This window comes from Parasteatoda tepidariorum, chromosome 7, assembly GCF_982258835.1.
Source record: "Parasteatoda tepidariorum strain Cologne lab strain chromosome 7, Ptep-v5.0, whole genome shotgun sequence".
Classification (NCBI taxonomy): Eukaryota; Metazoa; Arthropoda; class Arachnida; order Araneae; family Theridiidae; genus Parasteatoda; species Parasteatoda tepidariorum.
In genome coordinates, this window is record NC_141761.1 from 10,479,682 (window position 1) to 10,490,500 (window position 10,819).

Genomic DNA, 10,819 nt, shown 5'->3' on the forward strand with positions numbered 1-10,819 from the left:
CACTGAGTTTATTTTCTCCGATTAGAAATATTCAGGAACCTATTTCTCCGAATTTAGCCCAAAATGGTGTGATAAGAAATCACATACTGAAAGCCTGTTATTCTTTTCTGAAAAGAAATTTTCAGGAATCGATTTCTTCAAAGCTCATTAGGACTCATTCTAAATGTCTTAAATGGATAACTTCAAATATGCTAGTTAGTGCATATAATATTTTAAGTAATACAATTTGACAAAAAAAAAAAAGGTTCTTTCTCTGCATAAACATTCCTTTTATCGACAATATATGATTTTTGATCCAAAAGGCAGGGGTGCAATCTGGAAAAAGAATTCAATAGTTTGGTCAGGAGAATGATCGAAAGTTTGATCAGAAGAGCGGAAAAAAGGGATAGAGCGTTCACGCTCCAATGAGGTGAGCCGGGTTTGAATCCCGGCGACGGCTGGTCGATACGAATCAGCACCTGACTTGCATCGACCACAGTGCTGACGTGAAATACCCTCAATTGTAGACGGGTCATGGGTTAGAGTCCCTTTACCGTCAGGCTTCTCGTGGTCTTCTTCTCCATGTAACGCAAATTTGGTTTAGTTCCATCAAAAAGTCCTCCAGGACAGCAAATTTCTCCCAATACGTGATTCAGGAGTTCCCTTGTCTGGGTTCAAAATTACAAGGCTGCGGAGTTGAACAATAGCAGTCGTAAGCCCAATATATTGCGTCGGCTGTTCAACGACGGTTATAAAAGAAAACAACAACAAAAATAAATAGAGCAGATGATGTTAGGTTAGAGTCCCCTTACTGTCAGGCTAACAGTGGGAGGTTTTTCTCACCATGTAACGCAAATGCGTGTTACTTTCATCAAAAAGTCCTCGGTGAAGGCTAATTTCTCCCAATATTTGATACAAGAATTCCCTTGTCTTCTGGATTGGATTCAAAACTACAAGGCTACGGAGTTGAACAATAGTAACCCAAAAATTAAACCATCGTAATTAACCCATCGTAAACCCAAAAATTAGGTTAGCTGTTCAACGATGGTTATAAAATAAAATAGTTTGGTCAGGAGTACGGTCATGCACCGTATTCCTTCGAGATTATGTATTTCACTATTATCTCGAAATTTCTGAGCGAACAACTGAGGGAGTCAAAAAGCACATAATTATGAAATTCGTTTATCCAAAGATAATTCTATGCAAAAAACAGATCAAAAATACTATTATTTTTTTATAACTTTATTTAATAATAGTCGAAAAATTTTGGTTAAAAAGGGATATAAATGTTTCAATTTTTTAAAATAATGTAGCTTTCGAAGGAAAAATACAAGATTGAATGAAATCGGTCGAAAAGTTCCTGAGAAATCAAATTTTAAATTTACGACTTTTTGCGTTAACTACAAACAAGATTACTTACAATTGTCAGTGAAACAATTCAAGTACAGTTAATAATTGGTTGGGATTATAGTTACCACTTTGATCACAATGTATAGTTACAAATGGTAACTTTGAAATTTGATTCTGAATGATTTGGAAATAGAATGACAAAATATTGAGCTCATAATTTAAAAATATGTAAAAAAAAGTGATTTATTTTAGTTATAAATTTAAAATTACACTTTTCAATGTATATTAAAATATTATAAGTACGCCTTGTTTAGGATTATCAACAATATGTCACATTTTATTTGGCAGCACAAAGATTAAGAGACTTGAAGTTACAACAATTACACATTGAAAAATGTGCAAGGATTACGATGAAATAGAAAAAAATCTATAACTCTTAATAATTAATTCGAGGATTATTAACTATTGAACTTCCAGAGTAAAGAGTTGAACATTGAAAAGGGGCAATTTTCATTTACGAACTTACGCGAAAGTTTTACGAAATTCCAATTTGTTAGAAAGTTGTCGTAATTTTAAGTGTTTTTTCACCTTTTTTTGTTTCAAATAATGACTATTTATCCACTCCTACAAAAAAAATATCTGCCTCGAGATCTTCATTTTACAAACTCGCATTTGCCTTATAGTCAAAATCAACATAAATGACTAAATTAAATAGAGTCAAAGTGGTAAATGGCAGAGTGAGTTTTTAAAAGTATAGGACTCAAAAAGACATAAAACTGTTTACAATTTGAATTAATTATTATATGATATAAGTTTATAAGATATATTCTATATAAACAATACGATCATTTTTCAAAAATCTAACAAATGATTGAAATTTCAAGGAAGAAAAAATAACAATGAAGCATGCACGAGCACCACGTGAAGCAAAATCACCCAACTAATTATAAAATTCAGCAACCTTTTTTTTAAATAAAAAAATATGATGCTCAACTATATGCAATTTAAAATAAAATATGTAATTAAACTATAAATATAATTTTTTTATAACAGTCGTTAAACAACCGACCCGATTTCGAGTTTACGATTGCCTATGTCCACCGTCGTAGTTTTGTAATTTTGAATCCAATTCAGAAGACAAGGGAACTCCTGGATCGAGTATTGGGAGAAATTTTTGCCTTCGTGGAGGGCTTTTTGATGGAACTAACCCGCATTTGCATCTAATGCAGAGGAAAAACACGAAAACCTCCCACGGTTAGTCCGACGGCAAGGAGACTAACCCATGATCCGTCGACCACTGAAGATATTTAACTTCGCTGCGGTCAGTGCAAGCCGGATGCGGAGTTCGTATCGACCAGTCATCGCTGGGATTTGAACCCGGTGAGGAGGCGAAGGCTCTATGCCCAGAGCCACTACTGCTCAAACAATAAATATAGTAATCCTTTATTAAAAATTCTGTAAATGTTGAATTATACCTGGATATGCTTACTATTTTGCTTTTCTTAAGAAGCTAGTTTCTTAAAATTAAAAAATTCTTATAGTTTTCTTCATACTATCTTAATTTTTAAAATGAATATTCTTATACAATTTTTATCAATCAACATAATATATTTTATATATAAATAATAAACTATTTATGCGCGATATTATCACTTTTTTTTCATTTGCATTATCACTTTTATTTGCATTATAATTTATCTATTCAATTGATTGAATTGAATGATTCTCAAATACTGCATCTATGCATAAACAAATAACGTGTGTAATTTATTAAATTCTATTATTATGCACAGCTACATTATAGCTTAAATATATATTTACATTAAGAGTATTTATTTAATAGATATTATTTATATGTTATTTCGATATAAATATTTCGTTTTAAAAAATAATAAATGTGTTTACTTACCCGTCTTATATTCGAGAAAACATCCTTTGAAAAAAAAATGTGTCTTCGTTCTACGAATTCAGTCAAGTTCGATGAACATGAAATCGCATCTCATAATCCATGATGATTTGCTAAACCATTCATACCGCTTCTCCTCAATACTTCACGCGAACTGAATAAACCTGGAGCTTCCGGAGGCATGAAATGCGGTGGCTGCTTTGTCGCCAAATCGAACATCGCCAAGGGAAGAGAAATATTCATAACATCCCCTCTCTCTTGCTCCGAGGTATCATTCATATAAAGGATCAGGATAGATTTCAGAGTTCACATTTATCAAGATGGGACAGGTGACTAAGAGAGATAAATATATATATATATATATATATATATATATATATATATATATATATATATATATATATATATATATATATATATATATATATAAATATATATAAATATATATATATATATATATATATATATATATATATATATATATATATATATATATATATATATATATATATATATATATATATATATATATATATATATATATATATATATATGCAGGGTGGTTCTAAGAAGATGGGAAAAATTTTAGGAAGCGATAGTACACACCCAGACAAACAATTTTTATCAAAGAATGCATGGTCGAAAACAAAACGCAAAGGTGCTGGCGAATTTGGAAAGTTTTTTCATGCAAACAAGAAAGCTCTATTCCTATTGCGAGTTACTGCGCTACGTTATTTGTCGTCAAGCTTTCGGCCGCTGCAGGAAAAGTTCGCCTATATTTTCTTCGCCGTTGTACCAGCATAGCCGCTGCCGGCCACTGTTTTGAACACTTATTGTAATCACATGCCATTAAATTTGCTTTTATAACTTAACTTCATCGTTCTTTGTGTGTTTTTGCCTCATATACGAACATAAACTTGGACGCCCTCTAGCGGTTTTGGGTTTTGTTTTCGACAATGCATTCTTTGATAAAAATTGTTTGTCTGGGTGTGTACTATCTCCTATCACTTCCTAAAATTTTTCCCATTTTCAATCACCCTGTATATATATATATATATATATATATATATATATATATATATATATATATATATATATATATATATATATATATATATATATATATATATATATATATATATATATATATATATATATATATATATATATATATATATATAGATATATATAATTCGTGTACCAATTTATATTCGCTGTGTCAGGTAATAAATGCATTAAAGAACGTTACGTGGTAGCACGTGTGGTGCAAGTCACCAAATGTATGCTCTCCCTATAGATATTTATATATCTTCTTCAAATTTTCAATCGTTAAAAAAAATACTTTTTATTCATCAATTTAGGTTAAAATACATTTATGTTTTTACTTGTTTTGGATAATACTTGATGTTAATACAGTTTTTTCAAATATTAAATTTATTATGCAAATTTAATGAATTAATTTTAGTTTTGTATGGCAGAATGTTTTTTAATTATTTGGTAAAAAGTAACTAAAATAAAAACTTTCTTTGTTGATCTAATAGATAGGAATTGACTCTAAAAATTTTTTTTTTACATTACTTGTTTGTTTCAAGGAAAAATAATAATTTAAAATAGGAAACGAACAACAAAAAAGAAACTTTTCTGCACATCAAAGGATAATTTTGAATCATTTATTTAGAAACAAACTGGAATATACAAGTTAGTTGATGTTAAGTTTGAAGCAGTTATATGACGGGAGTAGGAAATTCTTATTTTATTTCCATTAGTATTTTAAACTTTAGAGTAAACTTTGTTTTATCTGAAACAAGTAATATAAAGAAAATTTTGAAGTAAATTCTTACTTAGGTCGTCAAAAAAGAAAAATTCTATTTAGTTACTTCAATAATTGGGTATAATATGAAAAAAAACACAACTACTTCGATTTAGTAGGAACAACATATGACGCAATGCTAAACGAATGGAATTTAGTTGTTGTTTATTTAGTTATTGTTATTAGTAGTTGTTATTTGTTTTAGTTGTTGTTGTTTATTTAGTTGTATTTAGTTTCAATAACTTTTCTTTATAATGCAATAAAATCTGGCGAGCAGCTATTTAAGCGATCGAACACTTCGTTTGTTTATTTGTGGCTTGAAGTTAGGCTCGCAGAAAATGCCGTTCATGGGTTAAATTTAGTAGGAACAACACAACCTGTGACGTAGGCTATATTTCACCCAATTGCAATTTTTTTTCTCATATAAAACTATAATTAATTTATTATGTTTAATGAATGAATTAATATTTGAAAAAACTACATTAACATCAAGTCTCATCCACTACAAGATTTAAAAAATGTGTTTGAGTGGAAGAATGAAGAATATTTTATTAAAGATTGAAAATTTGAACAAGATGTAGAAATCTATATAGGGCGATTGTGAACTAATAGTAGGAATGGAAGAAAAAGAAAAGGTGCGTGGTATCAGACAATTATAAAAATATTAATTGGGTGACATGGACCACATGTGCTACACGTAATGTTCTTTATTGAATTTATCAGACAGCGAATATAAAATAATGAAATATTTAAATGCGGGCAATAAACTATTTTTATATTCAAATAGAGCTATAAGTTGGAAATGATCACTGATGTTACCTTTAAAATATATGAATAACTGAATCCAGGATGTGCGTAGCCAAATCTTCGAATCAAAAATAAGTACTTTTTAAAAACTTTTCAAGCACTTTACAAAACTTTTCAAGCACTTTACAAAACTTTTCAAGCACTCAAAAAATTCATATTCAATCAATGATATTATTGAAAAAAAAACTTTTTTATAAACAGTTTTAGCGTTTAAAAAAACCCAAAAAGAAACGGGCGTAAATCGAAACAATCAGTACTTTCCCACATCACCGAGTGAATTTAACTTGACCCTGAACTCAGAACAAAAGTACCCTTACACCCTACGTCAAAAAAAGTGTTAGAAGTAAAATGAAATAAACAAGAACAAAATTAAAATAAATTAAAAAGAAAAACATTTCATAAGGATCTGATATTCTCTATCCGAATTGGAGCACTCGGGTTTCGGTTTCAAGGGTGCGCGTATGCGCAAGTCATAACGTGGGCTAACTCCACATTTTTCGTGAAATGCATGGGATCCACCAGATATCACTGAAGGGAGAGAAAAAAGCACTTTGTAAAAACGCCAACTGAAAAAAGCACCTTTAAAAGCTTTTAAAAATTGAATAAACCATGAAGTCTCAAACATTGAAAAATAATTTTCAAAATATTAAAATGTAAATAAATTTTTGTTAGATTTCTTGCTTCGCCTTAATTTCCTTGCATTTTGATTTTTTTATTAGCATTTGAAACATCATGGTTTACTTTGTGTTCATCTTCCTAAACATTAAATTTTAAATTACTTATGTAGGAGAGAAACAATTAGAAATGAAGCGTTTCTTCCGCGATATAGCATTCTCTGAAGGTGGATTGGAACAGTTTGGAATAATTTAGCTCACCATTTCATTTGGAGAAAAAAAAATTCCGAACCATAAAATTGTGAAAAGCAAGATTTGGATTGGAAGTGTTAGGTAGTGCGTAACCTCATATTTCCTGGAGGAGTGCAACAGGTTTTTTTCGAAGGGATCGATACGCCGTGCTCTGATTTTCAGGGTGTGCGCCAATCGGAAGGTAGGTTGTGCAGAGAATATCGCATTGCCACGTGTTGCTGCCTTATATGTTTACCATATGAGCCTCGCGAAACCCAATCGATCTTCTCGCTCTTTAAAACTATTTCTTCGTTTTACAAAATATTGCAAATTTTGAAGTCGTTGTCGCATAATTTTAGAGAATTCTACATGCATTTTTTTTTCTTGGTCTTGCATATTCCAGTTTTGGAATATATTGTGTTGTAATAATTTAAATTTGAAATATGCTGAAGAAAAAATTTTCAATTTTACTTTATTTACATACCGTTGTTGTGGAATAATTTCTTACAATAAAAAGTTGTTTCGAATTGATTGAATTTATTCTATAACAATAACTGGGAATAAATGAAAAAATAGGGTTACACAAGGGTCCTGTTATAATTTGTAAAAAAAGGAAAGAAAAAAAAAGAACAATTTAACGAAAGATGTTCTAAAAAGTTTTAGTTTTAAACTCGCCCCAGATAATTTTTCGTCAATTTTTTTAAATATATATATATATATATATATATATATATATATATATATATATATATATATATATATATATATATATATATATATATATATATATATATATATATATATATATATATATATATAAATTTAAAGATTTCCAGAATTGTCTAAACGAAACATAAAAGTTTTTTATAGCAGTCTTTTCACACTGTGCCACTTTATAAATTGAAATAAGCAAAATATTCCTTCTTTTTCATCTAAATAAGGAATAGTTTCGTACAATTAAAATTCAAAATGTCAAGTATATTTAAGGAAGTTAAAATTTCCACCCTCATGTCCAGTTTTTGTGAAGTGCGAGAAAAAAACAGACTCTGAATAACCTGTGATCTAATGATTGGATTTTTACGTCCTGGAGTCAATCTTATTGGTTCGAAGAAGTGACCTTAAATATTCTAAATAATTAGTGCAGACGCATTTCTCTGACACATTTTCTCTGAATTTGCACTATTTTATTTGTACTAAATATTTCTCATTCCTCCACTCAAGTTCAAATGCATTTTTTTTAAACTTTTAGGCGATGACACTTAATGTTAATACAGTTTTTTTAAATATTAATTCATTCATAAATAGGGATGAGCGAAAAAACGTAATGGAATTTTCTGATGGGTGAAGCATTCGTCATTTTTTAAAATTTTACTATCAGCTATTCACATATTATTAAAAATATCATATGTGATCATTTCTAACTCATAGTTTTATTTGAGCAAAGAAATAGTTTATTGGACACATTTAACTATTTTATATTCGCACTGTCTGATAAATCCAATAAAGAACATGACGTGGTTGCATAACAATGGTTCAACGAGGTTCAATAAAGAACATGACGTGATATATACAATATATAACGTCGTTGCCGAGTGAAGGATTAAAACAGGTCCTAGGCCGGGAAGGAGGGTACAAAATTTATTTATTAATTATTAGATAGAAGCAGTCATGAAAGTGTGAAAAGTGAACACGAAAAGTTGCGCTCCTTGGTTATATGATAGGGAAAATCTTGCAAAGTAAAATCCGTAAAATGTCTTAATTTAGGGAAAGAGGGAAATCTTAGTAGTTGCTATTGGTTTATGAAATAGATCGAGCGTTTCCCACACAGAGGAAAGGGAAAAATGTCCTGCTTTTAATTAAATGCATACTTGTGCCAAAAACAGATTTAAGAACAGGATGTGGCTTTTAAAAGTGTGAGAAAGTATTTAGATTCGAATAGTTAATTAAAATGAAGTTTTAGAACAAAGAAACTAAATTAAAAAGATTAATTGAGGTTTTTTGTGTTTATATATATATATATATATATATATATATATATATATATATATATATATATAATAAATAAAAAAATACAAGAAAACACTAAGAAAGTTAAGAAAAACAATAAGTTCACCCCCTTTTTTTCATATGTCTATAATTTTTCTATGTTTTATTCTTCATTTTGAACTTATATATCGCATAACAAATGACCAAATGACTAATAAAAAAGACAAATGCATAACAAATGACAAATGACCATTGATAAATGACCAAAATTAGTGGTTGTTGACTTCCACAGGTGAATGTTCACACAGTCAATAGAATGTCAACAATCACATAGGCGCTTTGGTAATACATAGTCTGAAATACATAGTAGGTCTAGTTAAGTGGCATTGCCCGATATTATATTTAAGAAAAAAATAATAGTAGAAAAAGAAAAAAATGATAATAGCAATAATAAAAAAAATTCCGAGATAAAAGGATGTGATGTTCCGTTAATGAGATCTCAGTTATATCATATAACAACTAGATATATCATGAAATAATTAGACAAGCCAGTTGAATATATTAGATGAAAAATTCATACTTTACCTAGTTATTCTATTAAGTAACCAATGATAGATCATTAAAATGAAAAATAAACAATTTCAAAGTTAGTTTATAAGTTAATTGACCATGAATAGCTATAAAATCTCTTGGAAAATTTATTTTATCCCCATACATATATACATACTTAACTACAACTCACTATTTTTAACAGTATAACTGCAATATGCTAAAAAATATTTTCAGAAGATTTCGAATATTTGGACCATGGTTAACCGTGGATTTATAGCTAAGTCCCCAGATGGTTTTCTAAAGCACAGTTCAAATTTAATAAATTGAAATCAAAGTTCAATTTTTCACTTTAACAATTTTAGTTTAAATCAATTAACAGAACTTTTATCCCCTTCGAATATATATTTATCCCTTCATTCCTTAACACTTCACGTGTGCCATTCGTGTCCATTGTTAATTAAAAGACGAAGAAAAAAAATAATCATTCAGAAACAGATCCAAAAAAAGCGAAGAAAAAAAAATTTCTACGTTTTTAAGGAATGAAGAAAATAGCTTAGATAATTAGAAAACGGTAGATATTATTTAACACTCTAAAAGTAATTACACAAAAAGAATTTTTTTTCCTCCTGTGTTCTCGTCATTTGTTTTTAGCATATTCATTACACTAAGTTCCTTTTAATTAATTTCCTTCATATATTTTGTTCCTATCATTAACTTAAAAAAAAATTAAAGAACAGAAATTGTATTTTTTTACGGAAATATTTAATATTGTAGAAATAACACAATATCATATATTAAGATCTTAGATTTTAGGATTTTCTTAATCTCGACGTATTGACACACTTTTGAATACCATACTTTCAGGAAAGCGAACTAAAAGTTGTTGAGAAGACATACTTCGTTAAGAAAAAGCGTTTGATAGTTTTTAGAACGTCTTGGGAAATCGAATGGAAACCTTTTCAAAAAAATATCTATTTTATATTTTTGAAGAAAAAAAAAATGGTTTTTTGTTCAAAAATATAACAATAGTTTTCATCAAAGGCTGATGATACACGATGAAAAATAATTGTATAAAATGATTTAAATATTTTTATCTCAACATTTATTTGGAGAGAATTTACTTACTTTTTTTTCAATTCCTACTATTCCTATTATTCCTATTTTTTTTCTATTCCTACTACCTATTTTAAACTCTTAGCGGATAACACATGATGTTAATACAGTTTTTTTTCAAATATTAATTCATTCATTAAATTTAATTAATTAATTTTAGTTTTATAAAGGATAAAAAAAATTTAATCATTTAATAAAAAGCAAATTTATAAAAGTTTTCTTTGACCTAAGAAGGAATTGATCTAATTTTTTTTTATATTACTCGTTTGATGATCTGATTGGCCTTAAATTTTATAAAATTATTTTAAATCGTGAAAGTTGAAAGCGCAGAACTGGAAAGTCATCTTAACAAAATTCTTTAAAAAAACAGGAATATGATTTAGTAATTTTTTTTTTGCTATCCTCAAATCTTTGTGCATATTGTTTTTTTTATTTTTTATTATCATTATTCTGCATGGAGCTGCTGGAACA

General features: G+C 28.7%; 1 protein-coding gene across 1 annotated transcript in view; it reads right to left on the bottom strand.

Moving 5' to 3' along the window:
* The window catches only part of LOC107441071 (discoidin domain-containing receptor 2), a 62,025-nt gene extending 58,573 nt beyond the window's left edge, over nucleotides 1–3,452 (bottom strand). The window contains exon 1 of the mRNA XM_087167296.1: nucleotides 3,239–3,452. The gene's annotated coding sequence lies outside the window, so the exon portion shown is untranslated. The remainder of the gene's footprint in view (nucleotides 1–3,238) is intronic.
* Between the last annotated feature and the right edge of the window lie 7,367 nt (nucleotides 3,453–10,819).